The following is a 26,346-nucleotide window of genomic DNA, read 5'->3' as shown; positions in this document are numbered from 1 at the left end:
TTAACCCTTCTGATCCTGGGCATCACTGTCGATGGGCCACAGGCATGCCCTCCCCCCTGAGCCCACAGCCTGAGAGTTCCTCACCCCTGTAAACATATCCTCCGAGGCACCACACCAACTGCTGTCCCCTTGACCCTCCTAGGTGTCCATGTCTGGGTTTCCTCTTCTGCCAGCCATCTTTGTTTTTCTACTATTTCTGCTTAGACTTTATTCTACAACATAGATTGTTTTTCTCAGTAAATTTGATTTTTTTTAATACTTTAACCTGATACATAGTTCTAACCTTAGTTTATAGCATTTCTTTTCTAAAAGTTTAATCTGAAGATGTTCTGCTTATTCCTTGATTCATTCACTCTTATCCACATCATCTTGCTGACAAAATTCATAGGGACTTTGGGGGCTGATATGTTGGATTATTTGCTTAGTTTTTGTTAATTTATGTTTGTTAAACCACACCTCTTTCGAAAAGGCACAGATACATCTTGCATATCTACAGTCAACAAAGTTTGCTTTGTTATGCACTTAAAAAAGTTTTTTGTCTCCAGCCATACCACCCTGAATGCACCCTATCTTGTCTGATCTCAGAAACTAAGCAGGGTCTGGGCCTGGTTAGTACTTGGATGGGAGACCTCCTGAGAATACTAGGTACTGTAGGCTTAAAAAAAAGAAGCAGCAGCTTTTGTACAGCCAACCAGTAAGCCCATCTAAGCCCGTGGTTTCCAAACTGTGGGTCATGATTGTGAAATCTGTTTAGCAAGTGGCAACCAGCTAGCTGGGTCATAAGTAGGATATCAGGAAGGTGGTGACCAGGATGGCCCGGGGACAGGGGGAGGGAGGAAGGGCGTCTCCTCCCCATCCCTCGCCTTTCCTTGCTGTGCTTGGAGCCGGGGTGCAGTGCTCAAGGATGATTCCAGCCTCCCAGGTGGTCTGCTCCCTGGGAAGGGTCAGAGGTGCCTCCTGAGATGACAGGGTAATTTTCAGTCCTCAGTGTTGCCTTAAGTTACTGTTCGTAGATGCAGGGAACCAGCATAAGTCCATTCCTTAGCAGCCAGCTGCATCATTTGATGGTAAGATTGTTAAATCTCAGGTCACCTGAATCAGCAAGGCCACCCAGGAGAGCACCAGAGGCCAGTCCTCCTGACCCCAGACCTCTCCTTGAACTTACCAGAGCCCGCTGACCTCTGATAAATGGCAGTAGTTGATGGAGACTCAGGGAGAATCATCTCCAGACTACTTCCCATCATATCAGTGTATCTTAAGGCCAGAAACTGTTTTTTTTTTTCCCAAAAAAAATACAGATAAGTGAAAATCCACACATTACTTCTGCTTTTTCATTGAACTAGAGTAAATGGAGGATAGAATCAAAAAACATGGAGTCTGTTATTCTGTCATGTAAAATGCTTTGCCTCCAAACTGTGGCTGTTGTTACCACCCGCTGACGGGGCCACAGGTGCTCTCAGGGTGCGTCCCCGCCTGTGATCGTAGCAGGAAACCCTCGTCTCCTCAGACGAGTTGGGAGGCAGGGGTGCGGCGTGTACCTGGGCGCAGAGAGGCAAGCCAGATGGGCACAACCCAGATCCACCGTCAGCTCTGCTGACGTTCCTGGAGGCCTTCAGGGAGGATCAGGGAGAAAAGTCATTGCAATCAAGGGCGATCCCTGCTGTCAGGGGGACATTAGCATAGCATCTGCAGCATCGGGGTGTCCTCCAGCTAGGACAGTCAGGAGGGAGTTTAACATGGGCGCCACAGGGACAGGGAGGACCAGCTGCATCCCGGCGCCCTGAGCAAGCACTGGCCAGGCCTCACTCTGCCTGTATTGGGAGGGAACAGGGCTCCAGGGCAGTACCAGCAACCCCTGACCTTACCCTCCTCTGGGCCCTGGCCAGGACTCCCCACTGCCAGGGGAGGAGCTGGTTAGGGGGATAGTGGTTCTCCAGTACAGGCCCCACCCAGCTGGAGCCAAAGGAAAGGCTGTCAAGGGGGCCTTCCTGTAGGCGGTGACCTGTGATTTGATGTACAAAGATGTGCTGGAGTCAGGGGTTGCTGGAGGCAAAGGAGCTCTGTCTGTGAAAACACCAGGCAGCAAGGCCAGTCACCTGTGGGACAAGCCTGGAGCTCCAACAGGCTGATCTGCCGGGCAGGTGGGCATGGTGGGCACCGGGCCTGGACAGAGACTCAGAAGGGGGTCAGCCCTGTTCAACTTTTTGTGACCCCATGGATTGTAGCTTCTGTCCATGGAATTCTCCAGGCAAGAACACTGGAGTGGGTAGCCATTCCCTTCTCCACGGGATCTTCCCAACCCAGGGATCAAACCCAAGTCTCCCACATTGCAGGCAGGTTCTTTACCGGTTAACCACCAGGGAAGCCCCAGATGGAGGTTAGCAATTCTAAATATTAATAGAATCAAACGTCTAACACAGGGCAGCTGAGGGCCCAACCCTTAGTGTAGATGGTTCCCAGAGGAAGTAATCCATAAAAAATGTAGAGAATGGCCTGAGATAATAATTGCTACTTTCTTTTAACTTCAGAAACAATCACTTCAGTCTTAGAGCTCCCACACGGAGCCGCCCCCCCGCCACGCTCCACCTCTCATTTCCCTCCCTTTTCATTTTCTGGGAAAGGTCTGTCATTCTACTGTCTGCTTCCGGCCTGACTTACTTGTCCTGTGTTTGACTAGACAACTTTCCATCTAGTCTAATACTTACCAGTAGAAGCCGACCAGGGCCCAAGCTCCTCACAAGTGGTCTTAAAACATTTCAAAACAATGTATTTTCTCCCTTCTCAATGGAGAGATTCTTAAAAAGGTTTCTTAAAAAACTTCCCTGGCAGTCCAGTGATTAAGACTCCACACTTCCACTTGAGGGGGCACAGGTTTGATCAACCTGGTCAGGGAACTGAGATACATGCTGAGCAGCAAGGCCAAAACAACTTTTTTTAAAAAGTGTCGACAGAAAATGCAGAACAGGAAGTGGGTGGGGGAGGCATCATGGAACATGGGCTTTGTGTGGGTCATGGCGGGGAGGGGTGGCGGGTCCACTGTCCCTGCCCCATGTGTTCTTAGATAAGCTGCTTGATTTCTGTGCCTCTCTTTCCTCACCTGTAAAATGGGCAGAATAGCAGTCAGAACTCTGGGTGGCAGTGGAGGGTAATAAGGAGTTATGCCCACAGCTCCCAGCATGGTGACAGCTGTCAGCTCTTCTGTTGTCAGCAAATAGAGGCTGTTCCCGACAAGCTTGCCCTGAGCTTGGTGTGTGTGTGTTTCTGAAATTACGGGTCTTGGGAAAGACTGGCCTGAATGGCATCATGTCCCCAGAACGTTTGAAGAGTACATGTTGCCTCTCCCTCCCTGGGAGGATGTCACTGGGATGACCATCCCTCGCCGCCCCCACTGGGGACCGAAGCCCACAGGTCGGAGGCAGCAAGGCTGTCGGGAGCTCCTGCTGACTGGGTGCAGCCGTCGGCCTGCGTCAGCTGGGCCGGCCCGCTGGCTGCGGTGGGGACAGCAGCAGGAAAGTTTTCCATGTGTAGGCTTGAAGCGAAATGTAATTAGCCTTTATGTGCAGAACAAGGCTTCATTGATGAATACAGCTGGTCTTTGTTTTGTCCTGTCATTGAGAGTGGGAGGTAAAAGTGTTCTTCTTCATGTTTATTAATGCAAGATTCCTTAGACAAATGGCAAGCACAGTTTAATATTTGTTGGAACATCGGGGGGCTTGCCAAAACAGTTGTTGTGTAAGAGGATTGCAGGGTTTCAGATTATAACCGTTTCTGGGTTAAATAAATGAATTATTTCTCTGCTTTTTTTTTTTTTTTTTTTTTAAGTGAAAAAAGTACCTCCTCCTCAGCTGGTCAGGCTGTGTACAGATCTTCTGCCTTCTCTTAGCAAATAGAGATTTAGCACCCCAGCTGACATTAACGTGGGTATTCTAGCAATGTCGAGCAGGTTGGGTAAGATTTCAGTGGCTCCCTGGGATGGCCTTGGAGGAGGGGAGACAGCTTCTCGGGCCCCAGGAGAGAGGTCCGGACAGCTCCCCCGCCCCAACTCCACCCCTGTCCTGTGCAGCTGTTCGCTTGTGGTTGGGCTTAGATGGCCACTGCCCATGGCGGGAGGAATGTTACCCTCCGGCTGAGATACCAACTTTCTGGGCGAATCTGCTGGAAGTCCCATTTTTGCTCAAGTCCACGGCCACCTCTTTGCTCTGTCCCCAAGGAACTTCAGTTGTTAACACACACAGTCAGCTTGTTAAATTCCTCCTGACCTGTGGGCGGAGGCTCTGAGCCTCCGATGAAAGGAAATATTGAATCGCACTGAAATGCTGCATTTTTTTTTCTATAGCTAATGTTAGTCTGAGGAGAATTTGCACCTCCCAACCTTTCCTGCCAGTAAAATTCATATTTCTTAAGGTTACTCATGTTGTATTTCTTGCCTATATGCTTTTTCGAAAGAACCACATTGCATGCACACATGCTTACACAGTTCATTACGAAAGAGACGTCTATGAAGAACTTCACTTGGGATCATTTTAGCGTATTTTTCTCTTTATTGTGAGTATACAACCAGTGTGTAATCACAAAGTGCAATATGCTCTGAGACAGCAGAAAAACTTGCCCAGGCGAGCTTGATTTAGGGCTTTATTAAAATTGCTTAGGGGAACCTGTACTCCGCACCCCACATTGTGAAGGGAGGGGATTCCTGTGTCCCAGCAGTGGGCACGAAGGGGACCTGAAATGTTTGAACACATGAGGATGCCCAGGGTTGAAGACATGATTCCGCAGTTAATAAGTGCAGCCAGTGTGCAGTGAAAGGCGAGGGGTGGAGCGCGTCCACACGTCCGGATCACTCTGGACTAAGTCATGGTGCCTTCTTGCATGCTCCAACAGTCATGGAGAACGTGTCTGTTGCACTCATTTTATAGACAAGGAAACTGCCCTGGGAACATAGAGTCAGGCCCCAAATCCAGACCTTTGGACTCAAAAATCCAGTGCCCTTTGCGCTTTCCCACCGTGACCTGGAAAGTCTCTTTCTGTGCTCCTTCAGAGAGCAGTGTTACCCACCTGCCACTTGCCGGGTAATGGGTCTTCTTAAAGGGTTTTCCATCTTCTCTCCCTCTCCATGAGCCCCGATGTATTTACCCTCACAGACTGATTTCCCTTTTATTTATTTTTTTTACAGTTCCACAGGTAAGACTCAGGAAACTGAGCCAGGTAGGGCTGAGTAGCCAGCATACTCACATTAGACAGACTTTGCTTCCCCCAACTGAATTTGAAAAGACCACTCCAGTGTCTGGAAACAGAGTCTCCCTGCTGTACCTTTAAGAAGAATGTAACATTTTCTATTTCCTGGCTTTTTGATGAGTCATCAGTTTCCAGTACAAGTTGCTGTAATTATCCTGGTTAGATTAATTTCCCTAAAAATAGAGAAGCAGCTACTTTGATGGTTTTGAAGAGATGGACTTGAATAAAGAAACCCCTGTCCTTTAAACCTTAGAGAGAAATCAGACTTGCCAGGAACAAATGATGCTTTTTTTTTTTTCCTATACCTTATCTGCAAAAGGGTGTGTGCATTTTGTAGAATTCCTGTGATTTTTCCTCTCTATCCAAGCATTTTGCTTCACACCTAAAGTTCCATGCCTGCATGAGTACCTCCTTGGCTTTTGCACTGACTGTATCTGTTTTGCCTTCTCCAAGCAGTACAACCCTGATCTGAAGCTTTTTCCAGTCCAAGAACTGTGCAGAAAGAAGGGCCTGGCTTCCTATTCTCAAACCCAGGTAGAAAGTCCTCTGTGTGCCAGACACTCTCCACCTATTCCGTGAACTCTAGACAGGTCTAGAAATTACATGGCATCAATGAGAACTGGCGCTCTTTACCTCCCTTCAGCTAATCTTAAAGCACTGTGTTGAAATGCAGGCATTGTGTCAGGTGCTATAACTACAGAGTAAAGAGGGCAGGGGGAGTTACGGGTGTGATATGCACACAGACGCGGCTCACACGCTCTGTACATAAAAACACGTGCCACACACATGTACATAGAGCTGTCTGGTATGTGTGTGTGTAAACATGCTTATGAGTATAGAGGTAGTAATGATATTCATCCAGCATTCTTCGAGGGGTATTGTAGAGAAGAGGATGCATAAGCTATCACCTGAGTTCGGCATGCTTTTATACAAAACTGGGGGTTTTTTAGAGATCCTTGAAGTTTTCCTGATTCACTGTAAAGGACAGTCTTGGCAAATTCACTGTTAGAGGCTAAAGGAAAAAGGGTAAGGGGCGGTTGGAGAAGACATCCGTTTGTAGAAGATCAAAGCACATTTGATGAGCCACAAATCGGGCATCATAACGGGCGCCTTCCTGCCTGCAGTGCTTGAGGAAGAGGACGGGTGTATCCCTGTGGACCACACAGAGGTGGCCAACGCCGCCTGACCTGCCTGAGGAGGGGCCCACCTCAGTCCCTGCACCCCACATGCCCGTTGGCTTCCTCGACACTGAGGGCTTTTGTTGAATGAATCACTCTGTGGGCGCCCTCACTGTGCAGACCAGGGGATTATGGACGAGGCCAAGGGACCAGTCTCGGCAGTGCGGACAGTCTGACCAGCAAGGCCATGTGCTTTCTGGAAGGAAAAGCAAACTACAGAGCTGTTGGCATTTGGGAAGAAAGCAGGAGCCACCTGAACCTCTGAAGTATCTCACGGAGACATGATAGTGGAGGCCAGTCTGGACCATTCACACAGCCTTCTGCCTGAGTGAAACTCCTCCCGAAGCCACTACTTTCTGACCTCTACCCCACCCCCTACCCAGGAGTCCCTGGCTGCAGAGGGGACCCACAGCCATGCAGGTCATCATGACACTGCTTATCTCCTTAGCTTCCGATATGGAGGGAAGAAGGGCCCTGACCAGGCAAGGGCCCTTTGAAGGGAGAAGCAAGAAGCCTGGAGAAAGTGAGAAACCATTCTTCCCTGGAATTGCCCCAAATAAATGAAGGCTAATTCCTTTTATATGACATCTATGATTCTTAAAATTCATGAAAGTCACACATGTTTATTGTATGAAATTTAGAAAATTCTAGTAGATTTTTAAAACTAGGTCATCACTCATTATCCCACAACACATGGATAACTGGGTTTTGTTGTTATGGGTTTTTGTTTCTTTGGTTTATTTCTGGCTGTACTGCGTCTTTGTTGCAACTCAAGGGCTCTCTAATTATGGCACTCAGGCTTCATTCCTCTGAGGCCTGTGGGATCTTAGTTCCCCATCCAGGGATCCAACCCACATCCCCTGCATTGGAAGGCAGATTCTTAACCACTGGACCACCAGGGAAGTCCCCAGATAACTGTTTTAACATTTTGGCATATTTTATTCCAATATTTTTTCTACATGGTACTCTTATTTTTTTTTTTTTTTCTTTTACTGTTCACAAATGGTATCAGACTGGTACAAGGTTTTCATTTCTAGGTGGTGGTGGTTTTTTCCTTGCCATGTAAACCTGTCTTTCTTGTCGTCACCTGTTGCTCAGAAACGTGACGCATGCTGCATGGCCTCCCGTCAGTAGCCTCCCGGGAGACTGTCACCCATGAGTCCCCTCTTGTGTGGGGGCCTGACTTGTCACATTGCCCTCTTTGCCGTGCAGGTTGTAACTAGGAAGCTTCACACTTGCTCTGTCTTTTGGGGCCTTTATGTTCTGCCAGTGGCTACGGCATCGTTCAGAGGCTTCCCTATGGCATCATCAGACCAGAATTCTCTGAGGACCCCGTTACCAGGCTACTGTCTGGTGACGCTTACAGACACCCCAGCCTCCCCCTGATTGGTGCACAGTGAGAGGTGCTGGGCCCAGAGTCAGGAGATCCTGGGTCAGGTCGCAGCTCTGTCACCGGGTGTGGCCAGCACAGCTCCCTCCCTGGGCAGCAGCAGGGTCCTCAGTAGCAAAACAGGAAGATTGGACTAGGGCTCAGGCAGACTTGAAGGGCCTGCCCATTTCTCAGCTCCTTGAACTTGATCACCCAGCTCCTTCCCCAAAGCTCTCCCGTGCTCCCCCAGCTGGGCCTGTGCAGCCTGTCTTCGGGGTGGCTTTCAGGGAAGGGGCTCCCCAGGATGTGGGGGGCAGCATGAGGGTCAGGAAGAGAGCCCGGGTCTCAAGGTCATTACAGAGTTTGATTCCTGGTGCTGTGAGTACAGAGACCCTGGGCGGGGCACTCAGTTTCCTTACTCTGGCCTTAGTTTCCTCCTGAGTGAAGGGAGGCCTGGTGCAGCATCTGCATGCACCCCATCAGCAAATGGCTGTCAGACACCCTGCCTGGCCCATTTGCAAAACGTTGGTTCACTTCCCCCACCATCAGATCTCTTCCAACCCTAAGGACCCCCAGCACCTTCCATGTTTGACTTGTGAAAGTCAGGCCAGTCCATCTGCATCACAAGACCCCTGTCTGTATTTACAGCTGCAGGTGTTGGGTGAAGTGCCCTGTTTTCATGTTGTGTCATCATCCTAAGTGACTCTGAATTTAAAATCTTAACTAGTTCCCCTTGGGTGCTGCTAACACTGGCGGCAAAAAGTTCTGAGTTCAGGTGATTGAGGGGCCGTTAGTGCCTTTAACCTCTGGAGGTTAATAACCACAGAATAACTGCCTTCCAAAATCTACATGCCACGTGTGTGCAGGACCCACCTTCTAAAGCAAGAACAATGTGGTTCCCTCTGGCCACATGTCAGGGGCAACTCTGAGAGTTCAGCAGAGACCTGTTTCCACATGGCCTGGAGAATTTGGGGGCCCCTGGACTGATACAAAACAAATTAAGAGAGGTGCCAAGCATCTGGGCATAAGCACGGACATCTGGGGCTCCTGTTCTGGGATATCGTTAAAAGAAACTTTGGGGAACCAGCCTTCAGAATGAGAAGTTTCCTATAGGAAGCCGAGGGAGAGCCAGATAATTGAACTCATTGATTTCCTTCATGGCTTGTTTGCCCTTTCATTCTCTTCCTGAGGTGCTGTTTGTTGAGGAATGTCTCCAATTGCCAGAAAGACAGTGGGGTGTCTCGTATTCCTCCCTCTCCGCCCCCGCCAGCTCTCCTTTCAGCCAGAGCTGAGCTCTGAGGCAAGCCTGCAGTATGAATTTTTAATGCAGAACTTTATGGCATCGCTCTGGCAGCCTGGCCACATTGCTCTCCTGAGCTTTGAGATTTCATGCTCTGCTGAACAGAGCAGAGACTCAGGGCCTTCAGCATCAGTGAGGATTAACCCCCACGTGACCGCACGTGTGCCATCCGATTTCCCTAAAGGTAAAGTTGGGAGAAAATATTAAAGTTATATAGTGTTTGGAATGTTATCCACAGAGCCCCGGCACAGAAACAGAGCGTAATCTTGAAATTTCATGAGAAAGCATATATTTTTAGCTTTTCATTTATCTTTTTTTTAAAGTTTGCCTGTTTTCATTTTGATGTGTTTGTGTGATCTTTCTACCCTGAAAAAAAAAAAAAAGCACCAATCTATAGAATTTATGCAACATAAAGATTATTGGAGCCTTCTGTTTTCCACGGAAAGCCACCGGGTACTTAGAAACTTAGGATTTGTTGTTGATAAGGGGAAAAGGACCAGTTATGTGAAGTAGGTAATTCTGTGTGGAGGCGTATGGTTGATTGGCCTTTTCTTCTGATAGCTTTCTAGTATTTTTGAAAGTTTCCAAATTAAAGGGGGGAAATTTTTAGAAGTTGTCTATAAAAATGTCTTGAGCTTAAATGAGTTAGGGAAGGAATGGAGCCTTCGATCAGCGGTGCCAGAATAGCTGGCTAACACTCCGAGGGTGGGAGATGGGGCAGAGCCCTGTTCAGAGTCAAGCCTCGCCGTTTTAAATATTTACATATGAAAAACAAAGTCATAAAAACACTAGGAGAAATTTTAGATGGATATTTATATAATGTGGGGGTGGGGAAAAAGTCTTTCAAAGCCTGATGCCAAAGGTAGAGCTCACAAAGAACATTTCACAGCTTTGTTGGTGATTGACAAGTGACTGGTAGGTAAAGCGGCAAAATAATTGCATTGTGCATGACAGGGAGAGAGAGTCTGTGTGTGTGTGTGTGTGTGTGTGTGTGTGTGTGTGTACACATGTACATAGAGGCACACCTCATTGGTGCCTTTTTCCAAAAGTATTTGCTTTTACTTTGTGTCTGTGTGTCACAAGCTGGTGATTCTCACAGTATTTCAGACTTTTTCACTGTTATTCTATTTGTCGTGGTGATCTGAGATCAGCGATCTTTGAGGTTACCATTGCAAAAGTATTACAACTCACTGAAGGCTGAGGTGATGATTAGCATTTTTTAGTATTAAATTTTTTTAAATTAAGGTATATACATTTTTTTAAAAGACATAATGCTATTTCACACGTAATACACTATATTCTAGTGTAAACAGAACTTTTATATACACTTGAGAAACCTAAAAATTGACATGACTTACATTATTGCAGTATTTGCTTTATGGGGATAGTCTGGAACCAAGCCAGCACTATCTCCAAGGTATGCTGTATATAAAGAACCCTTAGAAATCAATAAGAAAAAATTTAATACCCAAAGAGAAAGCTCCAACTCCTTACTAGACATAGGCCTCTCAGGCTCAAGTGAACTCATGATCCCTTCTGACTTCCTTCTTGCCTGCAGGCAGCCTCCCTTCCATTTTTCCCCTTCCTGGAGCATATTTGGTCCTCCCTTATTCCAGAGATGCAGGTTCCCTCTTGACCCTGCTGTCTCACTGTATCAGTCCCACCTCCGTGAGACCTTCTGCATCCCTCCTGTCTTGGTCTCCACTGTCACTGAAGTAACTGGGCTCTTTTCACCTCTTGTCTTTCCTTCTTCAGTCCCTCCCTAACCAATCTCCCTGCTGCCAATCCTCCCAAGTATCTGTTAAAAGTATCTTTCCAAAATATAAATCTGATCCTGTCTGTATGGCTCCTCCTTAAAATCTTTCCACGGCTCTTTTTTTAATTCTATATATTTTTTTAGTTGAAGGATAGTTTCAGATGTACAACATAGTGATTGAATATTTTTATAGCTTTGTATGTACCATACAAAGTTATTACAGTATTATTGACTATATTATTAACTGTATTGAAAGTGCTGTACAATACATTCTTGTGACCCATTTATTTTACAGCTGGTAGTTTGTACCTCTCTGTCCCTGCTTCACCTAGTTCACCAATCCACACACCCACTTCCCCTCTGGAGTCGCTATTTTGTTTTCTGTATCTGGAGTCTGTTTCTGTTTTGTTACATTTATTCATTCTACATACAGGTGAAAACACATGGCTCTTTCTTGCCTCCACTGAAAAATGATGCCATAGCATCCAGGATGCCTCGTGACACAGCTCTGCCTTCATAGCCTCATTTCACACCAACTCTAAACTCCCACCCCCACCCTGTAGAATTGTGGGCCTTTCCCCTGATCACCAGCTCCCACATCCCAGTTCGCTGTTACCAGCCTTTCTCCACAAGCACATCGCCTGCCCCTCCACGCCTCATTCCTGCACCCACACTTATCGGCACCAGCCTCTGCGAGCATGTGAGGGGGATTCTGGTCTCTCCTATTCCGTGGAGAGAATTGGGGGGTCTTGAATTTGTATCCAGAATGTAAACATCTTAATTTTCACTAAATCTGACTGCAGTGTAGCATTTCCTTCCATTGCAAATCAACAACTCAGAACAAGAACAGGTCTGTGGCTTTGTTGCAAGCAGAAATCCTAGTAATTTCACATCACATCACAGTCCTTGTAGATACCTTGAATACTGTTTAGATCCATGACTGCTTCTAAATATCAGTAGTTTGGGGGTTTTTTAATTATTTTCTTTTGACTGCCTTGTGTCTTAGTTTCAGCAAATGAGATCTTTCATTGCAGCATGCAGGCTTAGTTGCCTTGTGCCATGCGGGATCTTAGTTCCCCAACCAGGGGTCGAACCCACATCCTCTCTATTGGAAGGTGGATTCTTAACCACTGAACCACCAGGGAAGTCCCCAAAATGTCGGTAGTCCTTAGACCTGTTACTAAATCAAGAGACCACTGAGGCAAAGAGGGTGCTGTTTCAAGGCTCTTCAGCGTGTCCTCTGCAGGGGAAGGACGCCTTTGGTACAGCAGCACCAAGTGCTGCGGGCTCTCTCCCCTCCCCCCTGCCCCATTGTCCGAGGTGGGTGTACCCGGAGCTGTGCCTGGCCTGGGGAGCTCACGCTACTTGTCTCAGACCTTCTGTGCTCGATCCAGGAGATAAGGGTTGGGCTGCAGCAGTTCCACCATCTCTCCACCATGCTACGTGGATGCTCATAGATGCCTGACTTGATATTTGTTAGAACAAAACTCAGCATTTGCCCGTTGGCTGGTTTACTCCCCATGTGTTTCCTTATCACCCATGATCGTGAATGTGGCTAGTATTCTGGATCTTAACTATTCACCCACATTGGTCATTACTTCTACCTATTAATTGATCTTCTCTTGAGTTTTAGTGATTTCATTGTCCAGAAGTAATATAAATATATGAGCTAGATCCCATCAACTTTGTCATTAAATCATTTTTAACATGGTTTCAATAATTGAAAATTATTATTTCCTTCCCAATCCATTTCCTTATTATTTTTTATGATTTATTGTATCTTTAACTTGTTGGAATGTATTATAGCCTATGAGGTAAGGTATGCGTCTGTTTATTATTCTTCATACCGATTCTCAGCTTGCCCAATAATTCCTTCCTTCAGTATTTAATGCTGAACAAATCAAATGTAAATAATTACATATGTCTCTGGATTGCTGTCTGAAATTTCTTTCCATTGATCCAACTTTTCATTCTTGTAAGTACCCAACTGTTTTAATAGTGTTTCATTTTCTATCTTGATACCTACAGTAAGTTTACTGCTATTGGGGTCACCTAATTTTTCTATATGCATTCTTGTCATTTTACCAAGTTTTATAAATCAACTTGGAAGCTAAACTTATATTTATTTCTCTTTAACACAACTGCACATAAGAAATGTCATCATTAGCTTTCTTTGCCACTAGCATTTTGTAATTTGATTTTCTATAGATTAATTTATGCCATGTTATTTTAATTCCCACATGTTTAACATTTATATCCCTGTTGTAGATGAAATCATTCATTTCATTTTCTAGATATTTATTACTGGTACATAGAAGTGTCATTTTTTTGTCTTTATCAAAAAACGTGGGGCTTTGCTGAATTCTTGGTTCATGGGTTCTCTGCTCTTTTGCTCTAATGAATCCTTTTGGACGAGCATGTAGCCATATTACCTATAAGTAGTGAATTTGTGTGCTTTTCTGACAACCAGGATACCTGATTCTTCTCTTTCATTCCTGTTTTTTAAAAGGAGCATCTCTCTTATCTGCCTGTGGAGAGCAGTGGAGGCTCTTGGTTTAAATGTCTGTCCTGTTTGAAACCCCGCACTCTTGTGATTCCCATTTAAATTCAGCTGTGACCTGGGTTTCAGATTCCATGTGACTGGAACCCTTCCTCTGTGTCATTTGGTGTGGTTCGTTTTCTAGTAGGAAAATGCTTCTATATATTGTGTTTCTTTCCATTTTTATACTGCATATTTTATGGATTGTCTTACTTTGTGATTTAAGACAAGTTCAAGCTTGTTGTGTTTTGTTATTGACTACACCTCTAAGAATGACTTCTTTCTCTGTAATGTTATTTTGCTACATATAATATTGGCTAGAGTGGCTTTAAAACCTTACCCTAGCCTTTTGAAAAAGTCTAGTTAATCTTTTCCTCTTTTGAGGTATGTTTCTATTGCATTTTGTTAGGCTTGGGGTTTTCTTTCAATACATATTTTATTTATATAGGTGAATTTGGCCTGGTTACATTTACCAGTATAACTCTTACCTTACATTTGTCTTTTTTCTTAATACTCTTCCCACCACCCCACCCCAATTCACATCTTCTCTGTCATAAGCTTTCTGATCTATTTAAGGAAGATGGACCACAGAGCACAATTGACTCTGAACGTCTTGGGTCCTCTAGGCCAGCCCTGCTCCAGACCCCCTCTTTTTACTGAAATCCAGTGTCAAATGCTGAACTGTTGAACCCTTTGGAAACCTTTTAAAAGCCACATATTTGTTTTAAATTCTCTTACCATACTGCACTGCTATTACATTATATGTCAAGCATAGCAGCAAGTTATACTTCGCTACATTAGCCTCACCTCCCTCTGCAGTGAGACCCAATCCTTCATAGAATACACTGAATACATTCCGGCTGGCGATTTCCTTAAAGTTGTTTCAATTTTCCAAGGACCATGGATTCCCTGGTGGCTCAGACAGTAAACAAATCTGCCTGCAATGCGGGAAACCTGGGTTCGATCCCTGGATCGGGAAGATTCCCTGGAGAAGGGAATGGCTGCCCACTCCAGTATTCTTGCCTGGAGAATCCCATGGACAGAGGAGCCTGGTAGGCTACAGCCCACTGGGTCACAAAGAGTTGGACACGACTGAGTGACTAACACTTTAACTTATGAGGCTCTCCTACTGCCTTCACAAAGCACTTGCTGCTCAGCGGGATTAGCAACTACAGTGATAAGAATCCTTTATTCTCTGTCACATGGTAAATATTTTTGCACAAACTTTAGGCTTGCTAGGTAGATTCTAAGGCACAAATATAGATACATTCTTATCATCACATTGTTTAACTTTTACTAAACTCAGAAATATACTTTCAAGGTATCCAGGGTCCTTCCATAAGGGTTAAACCCAGGGAGTGCCCTACCCTGTCATTTGGAAAGCTGACTGGATCCAGTTTCCCGCCCAGAATCCCAGTGACATTGTACATCAGTGGTCACCACACAGAGCTGAGCTGTAAGGCAGTTATTTGCTGACTGTGTCTTCCCAACAGAGGGCCCTCGGAGTTCTATCCACTGAAGTTTTCCAACCAACCATGAATATATGGAAGAGGCTTTGGCTTGTCCCATAACAATCCCTTCCAAAATGTGAATTCTCTAATAAAACCAGGAAGAACATTCGTTTGTTTAACTTCAAATTTTCATCACACCGACCTCCAAAAAGTATTCCAGGTGCCTTTAATACAAGATACAGAATCAGTGAAGCTCTTAGATTAAAACCTGGGAATTCAAGCTTAGAGTTCCATGGGAAAGATGCTTCTTTAAGACTTGGATTTGAATTAAAGCTCAACAACTCAATAACCTGATGTGACTAAGACATTCCCCGCATAGGACTTTCTGAGTTCAGTGTTACTGTGACGCCCTGATGTACTGTTTGCTTGGCAACGAGGGAAAACTTTATGTTGCAATTAACCTTGCTATTTTTTTCCCTTATGTCTAAGTATCGTGAACTTCCTTTGTGGTATTTTAGTGATTAGACAGGATGGAGGGTGTTCTTAAAGATTCATGGCCAAACCCGATGATGTCAGACCAAAGGGAAGGGACGGTCTTCGTGGGGCCAGCAAGTCTGGCCCCGTCTGAATTGTTTGTCTAACACTTCACAAGTAGAAGAGGAACCACTGAATTATTCATTTTCAAGTTGCCCTAAAAAAAGGCACTTATGCTGCCGAATTGCAGACTCTCGGTGCCAGCGAGAGGAAGAGGAAGGATGCTGTCTTTCCTCGGACAGGCCACTGCCGTCGGCTGCCTGGTTCTCCAGTTTCACTTCCCAACCCTGCGGGGTGAAGGAGACAAACCACCAGCTGCCTTAAGTGCAGGGCAGTTAAGGGGGCGGGGGCCATGGACAGATGCTACCAGGGCCTCTGAAGCCACAGGTGAGCCAAGTGCTGGATTGATGGGGAGAGACCAGTGGAGGGGAGGCTCTGCAAGCAGCTCTGAAGGACCAGGAGGTGTGGTCAGAAGGCCCCGGGGTGTGGATGTGATCGGAGGACAGCCCGGTGCCCCGAGGTGGGCCCAAGAAGTCCCAGGAAGTCGTCTCAGCCTTGGACTTGGAGAGAAAGGGAGCTAAGCGTAATAACTAGAATGCAATTGGAGAGGTTTCCTTATTCTGAGTTTTAACTTCTCTGCCACCAAACCTTCTCTTAACAGTTCCTACCACACAGTACTTAGGAGAGAAAGGGGGTAATTAGAATCCCTCACATTCCCACATAAACGCAGGGTTCTTACCCTAGACTGCTGCTCTCTCTGACCTTGAGTTTCTTGGTCACCACTCACCCCCACCCTCAGTTTCCCCTCCTGTGGAATCCGAGCAGCATGCTTCTGTTCATCTGCAGTGGTGGCACGTCCCCTGTGCCCTAGGGAGATGGTACAATGCCCAGGACCAGGGGCACCTGTCAGCCCAAGGCAGAGTGCTTCCAGGTCAAGCCAACAGGGAACAGAAAATGAAATCTGAAAGGAGGCTCTGAAAGCATGAAAGCTCACATGGGGCAGGCCATGCTCCAACCACCAAAAAGACCTATTTCTTAAATATCTGGAGGAAAGAAGCAGCAACCTGGGTCCACAGTCCCACTGGCCGTGTCCTCTGCCCAGGTCTCCCCCAACCAGCCAGCTCCCAGGGGACCGGGCGCTCAGGGTGGTGGCCTCAGCTCCCTCCAGATCCCGTGTGGAGGCAGCTGCTGGGAGCCCCTTTCCTGGAGGGAGGAAGGTTGGGGTTCCTGTGTCCCCTCCAGAATCCACTTACTCTGTTTCAAAGAGAAATACTCATGGATGATTTTTCAATCACGTTCTCCTTGCAGAGGTGTGCCTTTCATACACGTTGTTTTTCCTTCCCTTTGATGAGTTAACTGAGTTACTAAGAGGTAACTGACTTGACTAAAACTAGCAAAGTACTCCTCATCTGTATTCTTTCCCAGGGGCCACTCTGTAGCATCCTGCTTGTCTCTGAACGGGCCTTCTAGTCACCTCATTTCTGTGCCAACAGTGGTCAACAACCTACATACCAACTTTATAGTTGACAGGTTATAATGGAGAGACACAAAACTACTGTGATGGCCTATGCTTTTTTTAATCACCTTATAATTTTGTTTGTTTGCTTGCTTGTTATTATGTTCAATTTCTGACATACGATAGAGGACAGAACCCCTAGGTGCCTACTGGACAATTCCAACCATGCTTTCCTGGCCCACCTGTCCTTACTGCCATTTTATCTTGAAGCTCCTTCCAGAATCCTTTCCTTTCACCTCTAGATGGTTTGGCCTATAGAGCCTCACATTCAGGACTCTTATTCTTTAATATAGCCACCATACTATTATCATAGGTGGTGCAGTTGTAAAGAATCCTTCTGCCAGTGCAGGAGATGCAAGGGATGCGGGTTCAGTCCTTGGGTCAGGAAGATTTACTGGAGGAGGAAATGGCAAACCACTCCAGTATTCTTGTCTGGAGAATTCCATGGACAGAAGAGCCTGGTGGGCTACAGTCCATGAGGCCACAAAGAGTCAAGACACAACTGAGCAACTGAGTACACACCCTATTATCACATCAAAAGTTAACTTCTTTATGTCATCAATACTTAAATTTCTAATTACCCCTAAACATCATACATGAAATTTTTTAAGTTGTTTTGACTCAGGATTCAAATTAAGACCCACACATTGCAATTGGTTGGTATATCTTTTAAGTCTCATTCATTTTTATTGATCCGTCTCTTTTTGTTTTCCTTTCAACCTGTTTGAAAGAAAAACCAGCTTACTTGCCCTGAAGAGTTTCCCACAGTCTCTATCTTGTTTCCCCAGATGTAGTTTAGCTTGTTCCTCTGTCCTCTCATCCCTGCAAGTTTGTAGTTGAACCCAGAGGTCTGATCAGATTTAGACTGGAGTTCAGGGGCAAAACCTACTTCCTAGGCAATTGTGATTATAATCTGTTGTTTTGGGTGTCGAAAATTAGCTGTGACCAGGAAAGAAAGATCCTGATTTTCATGCACAACAATAATAATGAATGTGTGTGTGGGTTTGCGAAGTTTTCTTTTTACTCTCCAACAGTATTCTTATTTTGTCCTTGTGCCAGTTTCTTTGGCAAAGGCCTCACTATTCCTCCCCGGCAGATGACTGTCACGCTCCCAGATCTGCCCAAGGTCAAGGACGAGGAGGCAGTGGGAGGGAGTCCGGCCTGTCTGCCTGCCATGCCAGCCACATCCTGGTGACTCTAGCCCAAGGTGTCATCACTCCATCCTACTTGTGACCCCTGGCACTTGATTTAAGGGAAGAAAAGGATTTTCACACCAGAGTGCTCCACGTGGCTTTTAGAGCCACGGTTTTAGAAAACATGAGAGAAATGGCAAGAGGCATCCGAAGTTAATCCAGATGCTTATCCCAAGAGGCTTCCACAACCTCAGGAGCAGCAGTCTCGTGAGCTAATTCTCCAGGCATGGCTGTCCCCGGGACCCTACCCTGCAAGGACTGAGCTTCAGTGATGGTCACAGGCAGTTTCTGATCACAGCGGGTTGTACTTCGGGGAGTGACTCAGATTAAACTAAAGGAGGATTTATTTAAATTATTTCATGTAAGCAAGTCAGTTAAATAGTAGGGCCAAAAGGGAAATTTCTGTCCCATTTGGTATTGATGAGGCTTCACCAAAATTGATTTTAATCATTACTTGTATCACATTTAAATATAACAGTCATCAGAAGGAACAAATTGTGGTTAATTTCTGAGCAAGCAGAGGTGACCTTCTGGCCGTTTAACTGTCTCTCGATACGGTTTTATTTACAACGAGAGTAAAAACCACTATTTCCAGAAGGTCTGACGTAGCAGTCAAGCTCTACAACTGTTTCTCTGCCCAGACCTCGACTTGATCAGAGAAGGAGGGTCCACTCTGGGGTGACACGTTTGATTGGGGGCTTGAATGGATGCCAGGTAGTTTCACCCCAAAGCAGAGATGGCTTAACCCGGGTGGAAAATGGAGACAGGACCCATCATACAGCTGGGGGTTGTCAAGAAAACCCTTCCACAAAGGATGCTTTCTCCTCCCACCTCCCCAGTCAGTCTGTGTCGAGTGCTGTTTGTCTCCAGCTCTGCGGGCCCCGGGAGGGACGGGGAGCAACAGGGAGCAACAGGAAGATCAGCCAACAGCCCTGCACCCTGGCAGCTCACGCTCCCATGAACCTGGGTCTATAGATACTTCTTCTTCCAGGGAGAGTGTTTGCCTCCTCTTTCAAGAGCTACAAAAAGTGGTCAGAAAAACTAATTATTTTCCTTCTGCCAAAACGACTTACAGACTCTTTCCTTGAAAGTCATATTTACAACTTGGCAAAACAGCCGTCCACTTTCTCCTCTTTAGAATCCCAGCCAGTGAGTTGTTGCCTGTCACATGCAGGGTGGACTCGAGGAAATGAAGGCGTCGTAGGTCTGCGTCGTTCATCAGCCAGGATTTAGAGAGCGCCTGCTGTGTTCTCTGGGATCATGGCCGCGAATAAACAAGCCATCAGTACCTGAACAAGGTACTCAGAGGCAGAAATAAGTGCAATAAAAATAAATGAGCACATGACGGGAAGCAGGGCTGCCAGGAGACCCTCAGAAGACAGTGGGCCCTGGAGCCAATCCCTGGATGGTGACAGCAGCAGTGTGCGGAGCTCAGCAGAGGGGACAGCCGTTCGGACAAGCGTGGTGGCTCTAAGGAACAGAATAAGGCTAGAGAACCCACAAGAGCATTTGTCAATGGAGCCACAAAAGGAAATGTGCACAGAATGCATGTCACTCACAGACTAAAGCCTCAACCCCAGCTCGGCGGCTCCGAAGGAGCAGTTGTGCACTTGGGCCTCTTTGTCTGGATGGTTGGACAAGTGGGAAATGAAACTGGAAAAGGAGCCGAGGTGTTGATGAGAGGTGGGCTCCCCCAGGGGTCCTGGCCCAGAGGACACTGGGAGGGAGGGAGCTGGGGAGCAGCTCACCGAGCCCATCACGCAAAGGCAGGCTGGCTGTGATCTCTGACCCTGGGAGCAGGAGGCGGCCAGGGGCTGGCCTGCCAGGCAACATGTTGAGACCAATAGGTGGAATGTGGGTTCAGGTTTTTTGAGAATATCATCAAATCTGTGATGGCTCACTCTGTCTACAAAAAGAAGGAAATGCTTTCAAAGTACTTTATATGAGTTTACCTGACAAAGATGAGACAAAAGAAATCAGAGGCCAGACTCACTTATAAATATTTATGGGGAAAATTACTCAATAAAATATTAGCAAATAGAACTCAGGAGCATGTTAAGCGCATAATATCCACAACCAAATGGGGGGCAAGTGACTGTCAGTATAATTTACCACTTCAGCGAGTCAGAGGAGAAGAACCTTCTAATTAGCTTCATAAATGCTTAAAAGGTACTTAATAAAATCAGTGTCCTTCTTTTATTAAAAAGCCTTAATAAAATACGAACAGTTGGCTGTCGCATTAACAAAATACAAGCACATGTATTTAAAGCCCAAAATGAGCAAAGCGTTTGATGGTAAACCATTGGAGGCATCACCTGTGATGTCAGCCACCATCTGACATTAGGCAAGGGTCCCCACTGTCACTCTAGCTATGTGTCTGGGCTCTGCTGTCATGAGAGAAAGAAATAGGAGGCATAGAATGGGCAGGAAGAGGCTGGCCTCATGGCGTGGTTGGGGTGGTTGCCATGGAAACAGAAGCTTGCCGGACTCCCACCCCGTGTGGTCTGGTTCAGTCTGGTTGTGCCTACCTCTGTCAACTGTTCTCTGCCTCCTTCAGGTTGCAGACCAGAGGTCCTCTCCTCCAAGAGCCTCTCTCCTGTTTGCAAAGCCTGCTGTCCCTCCTTCTGGGCTGTCCCTGAACCCAAATTCCCTGGTGTCTTCACCTCCCTGCACCTGCCTGAGCAGGCAGTGACAGGGTCTCCCATCTTTGAACTCCTGGGATGTACGGCGTCCGTCCCTGTGGTCCTAATAAGGCGAATGTCAGCGCCCTGTGCGCTACCAACCCGGGATGTTTGTTTCCCCATCGGACGTGGCACATAGTAGGTGCTCTGTAAGCATCACTGAGGGCCAGCTGCCCCGCCTCCACTCACACCCCTGGGCCTCAGGCTGGTGCCACCTTCTTCCTGTGCAGCCTTGCCCCGCCTGTCACACTGGACTCAGACCAGCCTTTCCTCTCCTGAGACCAAGTCCTATCTGTGTGCCCGTGTGCAGGTGGAAGAGGCCCCTTTTCTGAGGACCCTCAACCCCCATCAAGGTGATTCCAGCCCTATAGCCAAGACACCGTCCTCCTCCCTGGTCCTCTGGCTCCTCCTCCTTTTCGTTTTCCCACCAGTTCTTTCTGCACACAGTCCAGCAAGCCCTGCTTCTGGGCTCCTCTGCCCCTTTGTGCTGGGAGCCAGGTCTGGAGACTGACTCGCCTTCCTGATGGCCCAGGTGGCAGACATAGCCTCCAGTGGGTAGGGCAGGCATTCACTTTCCCAAGCATACTGGAGCTTTTTGCTTGTTTTTAAAACAGGGGGAATGGATCTTTAGATATTTCTTCCTCTTTTGTTTTTCTTTTATTGTTTTGTTTTTTGACTGCACCACACAGCTTGCAAGATCTTAGTTCCCCCACCAGGGATCGAACCATGCCCTCTGCAGTGAAAGCAAAGGGTCCTAACCCCCCGACTGCCAGGGAAGTTCCAAATATTTCTTCTTTTGATGCCTAAGAGCTTTACAATCTAGAATTGAGGCTCTTGACCTGGGTCCAAGAAAATACACTGACCTTTGAAGTTCGCCCCAGACGCTTTTTCAACTGCTTTGTAGATGTACTTTGCTTAAATAGCTCCTGAAGTCACAGGATTGTTTGGGATTGAAATATGCTCCACCCTTGCCCTGGTGCCATCCCTCAGCACTCGGGAGACTAGTGTGAAAGGAAACACAGCGTTTCCATCGTGGATATGATTTCCCTGCCGTCGGCCTTGACTGTGTCCTTTCAAGTTCCTCATAAAAAATCATGTGCCAGCCCAGAGACTACCCTGGAATCATCTGTGGGGAACTGATTGAATGAAACTGCATATTCCAGGCCTGGCTGAAATGATCTGCAGTCTGAAGCCAGAGCAGAGCACAATGCTGCTCCGGTTAATAGTTCAGTGAAAGCTGTTTTGTCAGCTCATAAAAAGGTGAGAGAACGTAATCTTTATAATAAATAGTTTTGCTGAGCAAACAATAACGTGCAGCTATTATGGACTTCGGAAAATAAATGATTTTAGACTAACGTCAGGCTCCAGCTCCAACCGACTGACGTGGTAGTTGAGCCTGCGAAACAAAAAGAAGGAAAAACCCCCTCGGAATATTGTTGACCGCCCTGCTATGAGAGCACATGCCATCTAATTCATAACTGTACTTTTCAGATAACATTTCTAGTTGCTTTCTTAACCCCTGGGCAGTTTCATGTTACTTGTTGAGGGCAGTTTGTCTGGTAGGATTCATGTTGTTGAGGAGGGAGGGGGGCAGCAGCAGCTTGGTGAGGAGTGAGTTGTACAGACTCGGTAGCAGATGAGTTCTAAGATTCGACCAACACTGACAAGTCTGCCAGCACCAAGGGCTGCGCTTCGCGTCTCCAGGAGCCCTGATCACATTTTGGTACCCAGCGGGTTGTGTTTTTCATCTCACCTTTTAAAAAGCATGCCCCCTTGGGAAGGTGCATCACTGAGCCTACAGACTTCTATAATAATCATCTGAACTTTTCCTCGTCCACTGCATCCCTGGTTCCTACCACTGTCTCCTGTGGCTCTGGTCCCATGTAGCCCCCCTGGGCCCTGCTGTCTTCAGGGGAGCCAGTGTTGAATTTCCCGGCCCTGGAACAGCAGGACTCAGTGTTGGCATTATCATCTGAAAGTTCTGGAAATACGAGACTTGCTCTCATAATGAAAGGTGAGGGCCGCACTTGTTATCACATTCAATATTTTGGTCAGTTTAGCAGTTGCCTAGTAACCAAAGTTAAACTGACGAGAAGATGGAAAAACTTGAAATTCATCTCCAGGGATTGCTGCAGAATGCCAAAAAGACACCTTCCTGTTTAAATGTGGCTAATTTTTTTTTTTAATCAGTGACTTGAAATCTTTCGAAGATGATACATTGTTTTTTGGGTACTGGGTATTGTAATGACCAAACAAAACCATTCACCTAGGAGGCACTCAGGCCCAGCCAGGCCCCTAAATCTGGCCGGATCTGGACATCACTTCCCAGACCCTGCAGGTCCCAGCTTTGCTGACCCAGCCTCTCTGTGAGGCCAGATCACTGAGAATACCTCTCTTTTCTAGCCCAAGCGTATGTCTGACCTTGTCCTGACCCCACGGCCAATGACAGTAGCCAGGCAAGGAGTGAGGGGTGGATTAAAAATAAGTGAGCATGGGTCCCTGGACAGTCACACCTCTACCCTTAATCTCCAGAACAGAAGTTGGGGCATTTTACCAGGGGGATCACCTCCTCCTAATGCTGAGAATTAAAGGCAAAGCCCTGGGAATTTCCTGGAGGTCCAGTGGTTAGGACTTCAAGCTTCCACTGCAGAAGGCATAGGTTCGATCCCTAGTCAGAGAACTAAGATCCTGCAAGCCGCACAGCATGGAGAAAGGAAGGAAGGCGTGAAAGAAAGGAAAAGAAGGAAAGAAAGCAAGGTGAAGCTCTGGCCAAAGAGTTTTCCTGGTGGAAAGGAGCTATCAGTTTACTCTGGATACCTAGGGTCATTCCCTGCCTTTCCTTCCTTCACCCAGCAAAATGCATTAAACATTGCCGTGTGTCTTTTTTGATTCATCCTGAGAAATACACAGCAGGTCTGCCTCTCTGTGCTCCCCACCCCACTGTGTACATTGCCAGGAAGAGTAGCTGGTAACCCCAGGGAAAACGGCCCCAGAGGAGGACAGCCCTCTCTGGAAGGCAGTCAGATGGGCCCGTCATATGAAATAAGTGTAAGAAATACACTCGGGGAAACATAAAGCAAAACCAAGGAATAACTTAATAATGAAGGGAGTGGGAATGAGAGACAGAAAAACTAAACCAAGGAAGCAGAGAAAAGATACGGATCCCAGGCTGAGCACAGGTACAGGGGATCAAGCTAAAGAACCGTCCAGAGGGGCAGGAGAGGATCAGGACACAGCATGTGGAGGGAAAGTTTGGACAATGTGAAGGGCGGAAGTAGGTATGCCGACAGTAGCCAGATAATGGGAGAGCCAAACTAAGCAGAAGAATATCTAAATAACAGAGATAACTTAGCCAAAAGTAAAGAGGAAGGGGTTCGTGGAAGATATAACAGGAGAAATTCAGGAAACCCTCCCTGACTCCTCCAGCCCCGGCCGTTCCCCGTCCACCTCCTGGGTCCTGCAGCCACCAGCTCCCCAACGTGCTCCAGGGAGAAGGGAGACAGGGCACCTGGAGGTCTTGTTTTGGGTGCTCAGTAGCCAAGCGTTTCTGTCTGCCTCTTGTAAATGCAGCCCCGGTGGACTTTATAGGAGCCACGTCTGCCTGCACCCGTCCTGTGGCCGGGGAGCTTGTAGGTGTCTCGAAACATTCATGGACCAAATGAGTGAGTGTCAAATGATGCCAGCAGCTGGCAGGCTGGGCGGGTGGCCACATGAATCTGGACTTGGTGAATAAGTAGTGAATAACTGATTTAAGTTCAAAACTGCATTTAAAAGTAGTGATTTGCCTTAGGAGAAGTTTGTTAACTTTTTATTGTTTTACATACACAATGAAGTTTGTGCTTCATCAGCAGGTTGTCTAGACAGTTTTCAGTTCTGACCGTCAAGTCCCCTTTTCTGTCACAGCAGATCTTAACACTTTCATGATGGTTTTACCCTCCGGAGTCACGGCAGTTTCTCTCTGATATCCTAGAGGTTTCCTTTTGAGATGGTGCAGGGAGATGTTTCCCAACTGAAGCCACCCCAGGCCTACCCCCAGCCCCACCCCCAGCCCCCAGCATTTCCCTGCCGCCCCAGTTTGAGTGTTTGTCTTCAAGACACTGCCTCCTTCACCAAGTTGTCCTAAAAATAACTTCATTTAATCAGGCCGTTTGATGAGGTGTTTCAGACTTTTCTCTGACGAGTCTGAAGGCAGGATACTGTTTCAGACAGATACCACGATCTGTGAACCCGATCACCAGGCGTCTGTTACCTTGTTCAGAGTGCCGAGAGTTGATGAGATTGCCTGGAATCACAGGGCATGCCTAAAGGCTGGGAAAGGCTCAGGGCCGTAGGAGGGAACACACGATGCAGCAAATAGCAAAAACAGACCGGACAGGGCCTGAGTAGCTCGTCCCACTCTCTGTATTAAGGGTGGGTGGTTAGGACCAGAGTAGCAGGTTTGGGGAACAGAAGAACCCTCGAGTCAGCCTGTCTGGGCGCCCCGACCTGCCCCAGCGGGTAGACTGGCCTACCAGCCCATCACTGGAAGGACCAGCTGCATTCAGGACCCTGACCGTCGGCTTAACACCAAGCCCTGTGCCAGCAGGTGGAGGAGACGTACACTGGTGGGGAGACTGCTGCCTCCTGAGATGGAGCCACTGGCAGGGTTGGGGGAGGGGCGGAAGTAGGGGATGAGGTTCCCAGAGGTGGAGAGTGATGGGCCAGGCAGTACAGGTCCAGGCTGCATAGGGGTCCAGACGTGGTGGGAGCTTTGGAGCACAGGGCTGTGGGTGGGGGCCAAGAACCTTGACGCAGAAGGACAGCCAAGGGAGTCCAGCACGCAAGCAGTCCAGCAGGGAGGGGCGGGCCTGAGTCCTGCAGATGGCAGAGCCAGCTCAGGTCCCCACAGGTCATGGAATGGGGCAGCCCCAGCCGGAGGGAGTCCATGCTGTAATGTTCCATCCCCTCTTTCATGGGGGCTACTGAACCTTTCATAGGTAGCAGTCTTGACCTTGACCTCCTCACTGGGGCCACCATCGGGACCTGTCTGGGGCAGCGACTACCGTGGGAGTTCTGTTCAAACCTGCCACAGACTTTTGGAATTGTCCTTCTCAGTAGAACTCTGAGCATGGTTCCTCTCTCTCTCATGATGTTGTATGTTGGAAGCATGTATGTGCCTTCAAATTACTCAAGAAAGGACTTTCAGAACAGAAAAAAAAAAAAAGCACCTGGCAACTTCCTGTGTGTGAGCAGGCTCGGAGATGGGAGGTGACGGTGACTCAACTGGTTCATGGTGCAGACTGCAGAGCCCCCCAGCCTGCATCCCCAGCCTCTCCCCACCTCCCCTACCTGTCCGTGGTTCTCTCAGTCCTGGCAAACTTCGAATCATCCTTCAAAACCCAGTTCTCATATCACCTCCTCTGAAACCTTCCTGATTCCCTCCCCCCAAGGAGAATCCATCTCTGATTCCTCTGTTTTTCCAGAGCTCTCTGTTCAGAGCTCTGTTCAGGGCTCTCTTGGCAGGAGGCACTGTCTCCCCGAAGAGACTGGGTGCCCCTCAAGAGCACACAGGCTCTTTCCCTCAATGTAAGCCCACCTCCTACCAGCAGGCATCC

The 26,346-nt window shown here is 47.3% G+C and overlaps 1 protein-coding gene and 1 pseudogene across 3 annotated transcripts in view; both read left to right on the top strand.

Annotated features, from left to right (window-relative positions):
- The window catches only part of CUX1 (cut like homeobox 1), a 347,872-nt gene that overhangs the window by 218,892 nt on the left and 102,634 nt on the right, over positions 1-26,346 (top strand). The gene's annotated exons all lie outside the window — the stretch shown is intronic.
- Positions 538-657, top strand: LOC133064076 (5S ribosomal RNA; annotated as a pseudogene).

The sequence above is a fragment of the Dama dama genome, chromosome 10 (assembly GCF_033118175.1).
Source record: "Dama dama isolate Ldn47 chromosome 10, ASM3311817v1, whole genome shotgun sequence".
In the NCBI taxonomy this organism is placed as follows: Eukaryota; Metazoa; Chordata; class Mammalia; order Artiodactyla; family Cervidae; genus Dama; species Dama dama.
The sequence above is the reverse complement of the archived record's forward strand: the minus strand, read 5'-3'. Positions and strand labels throughout refer to the sequence as shown.